The 6,000-nt window shown below is 37.1% G+C and overlaps 1 protein-coding gene across 9 annotated transcripts in view; it reads right to left on the bottom strand.

Moving 5' to 3' along the window:
- Positions 1-452: 452 nt before the first annotated feature.
- Positions 453-6,000, bottom strand: part of LOC127508850 (gastrula zinc finger protein XlCGF8.2DB-like) — a 45,030-nt gene continuing 39,482 nt past the window's right edge. For 2 of the 9 annotated variants that reach the window (XR_007928953.1, XR_007928956.1), the window contains 5 exons: positions 4,763-4,945; positions 4,387-4,642; positions 2,741-2,940; positions 962-2,317; positions 453-831 (listed from right to left, as the gene is read on the bottom strand). The gene's annotated coding sequence lies outside the window, so the exon portion shown is untranslated. The remainder of the gene's footprint in view (positions 832-961; positions 2,318-2,740; positions 2,941-4,386; positions 4,643-4,762; positions 4,946-6,000) is intronic. The other 7 variants (XR_007928959.1, XR_007928961.1, XR_007928957.1 and 4 more) reach the window with 6 other exon arrangements.

Genomic DNA, 6,000 nt, shown 5'->3' with positions numbered 1-6,000 from the left:
GGACCCAACACCAGCTTTCCTGCGATCAGAGGCTTAAAGTCAAGTGTAGAAAAAGGTTTAGGGATGAACAGAGTAATTTAGTTTGTGTATAAATATGGACAATGCGCATTTGTTATAATTATGAACTTCCTACTACTATAGAAACAAAATGATGGACTTTCAATAATGTGTCTATTACAGATTCCCAACAAACCGTCCATACCGGCGTGATGACTACGATCTTCAACTAGATGGATCTGGATCAAATATTTTGACTGTTGCAATCTCAGTCGGACTTATGAACTCTAACGCTGCCTGAATCATAATCACGCACTGTTCGCTGTTGGCCAGAGGAGAACTGGCCCCCCGACTGAGCCTGGTTTCTCCCAAGGTTTTTTTCTCCATTCTTATCACCTGTTTTATATATATATATATATATATATATATATGATAGTAGTAATAAACTAACTAACTTTTTGTTTATTGTTTATTTATTTAAAATTGTAAAAAAAACTCCTGGCTAATGTGCTGACAATTAAATGAAAATCAATTCATTTTAATTATCAATATGCCCGCTGTGTCAGTTCTCTTTCCTTTCAAAGTTTTTCTGAATAGATCAGAAGTCTTGCAATGCATTTTTTCACTTTAAACACACTCCTTTGTTTCGGACGAAGTCCCTGATATTTTGGATCATCCGTCCCTGCAGGATTTTTCTCTCTGCGTTTTTGCACGAATGGCATTCCTTTAGAGAGGTAAGATGCCCCTTGATTATGTGAGTTTTAAAGTGCCTGAAAACTGCTTCCACTTCTTGCTTTGCCCATGGCTTCTTCACATAGTTTGGCCTGATAGGTGCTAAAAAGAAACAAATACAAATAAGATCAAAATATGTTGGTAATTTTTCCTCCACCTCAAATTAGTTGCATTGTGATATTGCTGTTTTACTTAGATTTATTCTAAATGGTCTTACAAATTCAGCTTATACCTTTGTTTGCAGTGATCACAGTATGGTTTCCATGGGTTCACCTGTAAATAAGAATTTGGAGGGGGAAAAATGGCTTATTTCATGCATTTTAAAATAATAGTTCAAGCAAACAATGACCAGCCAAACAACCTCTTACATTACCATTTATAAGCAGCATGGAAATAACTGGTCTCTTACAAACCAAGCCACCTTGTCATGCAAATTTAACATGACTAAGAACATGATGTCTGGATCTTTTGAAATAAACATTTGAAAGAGCAGCAAGCTTTTGTATTTTTATATTGAAATGTGTTTTTAAATAAAGCACATTGAATAAATATCATTTCAGACTTTAACTTTCATTACACAGCAGAAGTGTCATCCAGATGTTGCTCATCTTCACATGTCATTCTTATTGACTTCTGCAAATTCTAGATGAGGGGGACAAATACAATAAAAAAAAAAAATTAAATGGTTATAAAAACATAGGTCTGATTGTGTGGCTTATTTACTAAATTTTAAATGAAGTTTTATTTAACAAAATTCGGGAGGCGCACGTTCAGGTAATCAACCAATCAGTGCAAGAGGAAGCCGGTATATAAAGCCGTCTCTCACCTCTATCCCGCGACAAGTTTCACAGCATCCCTCCACCACCCCATCACCTCACTCTTGGCTGGTTTCTATCCCAGTTAAGGAGGGGGAGTACTCTGGGTTCGGGCCAAATTCCGAGCTCGGAGCCCTCCCCCGGACAGCACGCCAAATACGCATAAATTACTATACGAATTACTTTATATTGATTTTATGTACATGTAAACTCGTGAAAGCTTGTTACAAACACACCCATGAATTGTATTCTGGGCTGAACAATATTTGCATGTGATTTTTTAATTGAAGTGCCCATATTATGCTCATTTTCAAATTAGCGGCTAGAATACATTCAAATGATTTTAATGTCCTTATTTAATGAGTTTAATAACAGTGTTCCCAACACATTCCTGTAGCCCCATAACACTGCACATTTTGGATGTGATAAATTTTCATATTTATTATCATAAATAGATCCCTCAAGTATGTCCAGCTGAAACCTGTTAGATTCACTGAGCACATTAAGTTACATTAACTGCATCAGTCCCATAGAAGAAACTTGACTTAATACTGTTATATTAATGTCACAACTAAACAGCTAGATATGAACAAACACATTGCTTACAAAATGATTCAGTGGAAGAAGTCTGGCAAGTGCCATTTGATGGTATGTCAGGAGTAGGTGGAGGAATAGATGGTGCTGGACAAGTGGAGAGATGGTGGTATTTCCTCTTTATACCCTCCTCTGGCTCACTGTCTGTATTTCACTGTCTGTACTCGCCGAAGATTTGCCTAACAAACAAAACAAATTACATCTGACCATAGTGAATTTTGGGCATGGTTAAATGCATAATGAATATGAGCCTATTGGTATGTCTCAGTGACAGCCCCCTGTTACATGAAAAAAATCTATATTGCTATAGCAGAATTAATAAAACTTTCGTATGGAATGTGTGAACTTGGAATGTGATGAAAGTTTAACTTTTGAAAAACGCACCTCGACATCTTGCATTTTCTCATGTTTTTAGATGCACAGACATGTTAAGTTATTTTAACTTAAGTTGTTTCTACTGGCTGCAGGTCTACGCAGTCATCGCACCAGCAGTGAGAACTGTTAATACCCTTTTTGAATCGATTGTGGTGCCGTTAAGTTCATTTTAAGCTGAATAAGGCTAATGTAATGTAGCTAATGTGTTTTGTATTATATTTGTGTACCTTCACAGTTGTGTGGGATGAGGACTTCAGTTTTCCTCCTCCATTCCCCAAAAGAAAGACTTTGAGGTGTGTGAGCTCCACCTCGTCTTTGATACAGAGCTCACACTGAGCCTCGTCTCTCCAGAGAGAAACTTCAGCAGCTTTTGGTCCAGGATGGGCACATGGCTGCCTTGCACATCGGTCATCTTCACTGGTTGTATCTGCACAATGACAGCTCAGCAGTTATAGTACTAGAAGTACATTAACAACACTGTGATATTGTACTTGTCTGGATCACTACTAAAATGTTATAGATATTATATTATTTCCCCTGCATTGCTGGTTTTAAAAACAAAAAGAAAATAATGAAATAATTTTCATCTTAGATCACCCTTTCTTTGGCTAAATGATCTGTCATTCTTTTTTCTTTTCTTTTTTTTTTTTACCTTGTAAGGCTACATTTTTAAAATGGGGAAATTAGTTTGTACTGATCAGTTGTACTACTTGTAAAATCACACTGAAAAAAGTTGTGATTAAAATCATGAATCGTGATTTATCTGGAAAAAAATCTTGATATATTTTTTTACCATATTGCCCACCCCTAGGTTATCTATATATATATTTAAGTTATCTAAATATTGTGTAATCATTTCTAGTAGTTGGGAAAACTCAAATTCTAGCTGTGACATGTCTGTGAGAGGAGTCTTAAGTTACCAAATAAGATGTTTTAGCTCTCATTACAGCGGCTTTACATCCCCTCGCAGCATGTATTTTTGCTGACACTCTTGGGTACTTTACTAATTGTGAAAAGTGAGGTACAGCGCACTACCATCTTGTTTTTGTGTTGTGCTGAAGGAAGTCATGTTGGTTTGGAATGACATGACATAATTTTCATCTTGATTTTCATGCCTTTACTTACAGAGAGAAATGAACCTGATAACCAGAATAACTATAATAATTGTCGACTTCTATAGGCTATATTCTGTGATATTGAAATAACTCACTTTTTCAATTTCCCCTTTGAGACTCAAATAGTCTCCCCTGGCGAATAGGTTGTTGTCTTTTCCCCCGTGACCAATGTTTTCTCTAAGCTGTGAATAAATGCCACGCAGAGGACAGACGCATGGGTTTCCCTCATTCGTCATAGGATTCCCCTGCCATCAGGACATATAAAACTCTTAACACAGCTTAAAGGACTCGTACAGTGATATAAAAGACCAAACTCGCACCTCATTTGTGATGTAGGTTATACTATATAGACTTCAAGAAAGCAGATATTGGCATAAAGTTGTTTTGACGCTGAACGTTTGATATTCACAAATTTAGGGACCGTCTCTAAAGTTATGACATTAGTATTCACGTTTCTACCTTCAATAGCGTCTGAAGAAAATGACTTACAGTCACAAAACCAGCTGTAAAGTGTTCATCTAGGTGTCATGTCAAACAGTGATGGCCCTACTCTCTCAAACACACATTGTTACACTGTTAATTTTGTTTTTCCTGCTCATATATTATCCTGCTCATACAAATTTTACATTGTGTTGCCAAAGCATTTATATGCAATATTACATGTATTGTAATATTGTAATTTTTATTTCAAAAACATTTGGCATTAATTTACTTACATAAAAATCTAGTCAAAGTCTTTTGTTTTTCTTGAAACTTACAAGCAGGCGTTTGATGATTTTTCAGGACAGAGGGCTGTGTATGTGGCATTCCTCTACGGTTGTGTTGCTCGTCGAATTGAACTTGAGAGACTTGATGTTCCCCTTCAGGCGAGTAATTTTCAGTTTGTCGTTTAGGTGAATCGTGGTCAGGGCCTGATCACGCCACAGGGATACGTCAAGACGTTTAGATCCACTTTGGATGGCCAAGTCCAAGATGGGGACTTCCCGCAACAGTGGTCATCCTCGTAACCTGCAGCTTTAAAATAATGGTACATTAAAAGTCAATATGATAACTTACAAATGTTTAGAAATAACTTGTAAATGTTGTTGTTTTATGTGTGTTTGATAGAGTTCTGACAAGGTTAAAATTACTCACATTTTCCACCATCCCGTCAAGTGTAAGGTATCCCCCCGGGAAAAGAGGTCCTGGTCTAGCCCGGCGACTTCAAGGGATGGAGGAATGAGGGCCTCTTTTGCAAGCTTCTCTTCCTCCTCTGTCAGTGAGAGGGGAGAGGAGAGGTAGATTGCCGTGTTTTGCCCAACAAACAGATGTTCTGGCCTGTATCGGGAGGACATGGTGTGATTTTTTTACAAAGTATGTCACACCCTCTTCAAACACTGCAGTGTATGAAGAGGACTGACACATGCACAGTTCCTCCACTTGACAGAGCACTAAGTAGGTGCTTTCTTTGTGCCTGGACAAATCACACTATTGACCAGCTGGAAATTTAGGGTATTTGTTTTCATGTAGCTCATTACACATTTGACCTGATAGGACCAGGGCTTTTTACAGCTTATCTTTACAGCAGTTTTCAGTGTAGCATGACCCTTCAGAAGTCATTATTATATGCTGATTATCTGCTCCATTATCAATGTTGGAAACAGTTGTGCTGCTTAATATTTTTTGGGAACCTGTGATACTTTTTTCAGGATTCTTTAAATAAAAAGTTGATAAAGAACAGAAAAGATTTTGAAAAAAATGCTAACAATGTAAGTCTTTACTATCGCTTTTTAACCATTTAAAAGGGTGGTTCAGTGTTTTTTCTAGGCTTGGTTGTGTTTTTGGGGCGCAGTTTAACTTAATGCTTAATGCTTAGTCTTAATGCTTTGTTTTTTTTTTAAAAAAGCCGTATTTTTCAGTTATTTTACCTTTATTCTACACCTCTGTTTCCATTGTAATTTGAAAGGCTCATTTGACTTCCTGCTTCTATGAAGCCACTCCCTCCAAAATACGCAATGTGCTCAGATTGGTTAGCTGGCCCAGTGTATTGTGATTCGCTGAAGCGTCCGGAAACGCCACGCCCTTTACCATTAGTTGTTACATGTGCTTCTTTGGAAATGTAAATAATGGCGTCTATATTGCTGTATCAAATTGAACCCGAATCAGATCCAGATGAAGAGGGTCAAGCAGAACCTCTGCAATCGCGGCTTTTAAAGGACGTTTATGAATGGTATTTCATTTAGTATTTGTGTCAAAGTGTTTAGATATGCTGTCACTGCTGTTTGTTAGCTTTCAATATACAGTTTTATCCTGATTAAAGCTTTACTGTAGCCGAATACATGACTGAGTAGTAGCATTTTTGTAAAGGTATCATTTAATTTATAGTATGATCA

This window comes from Ctenopharyngodon idella, chromosome 3, assembly GCF_019924925.1.
Source record: "Ctenopharyngodon idella isolate HZGC_01 chromosome 3, HZGC01, whole genome shotgun sequence".
NCBI classification, from domain to species: Eukaryota; Metazoa; Chordata; class Actinopteri; order Cypriniformes; family Xenocyprididae; genus Ctenopharyngodon; species Ctenopharyngodon idella.
The sequence above is the reverse complement of the archived record's forward strand: the minus strand, read 5'-3'. Positions and strand labels throughout refer to the sequence as shown.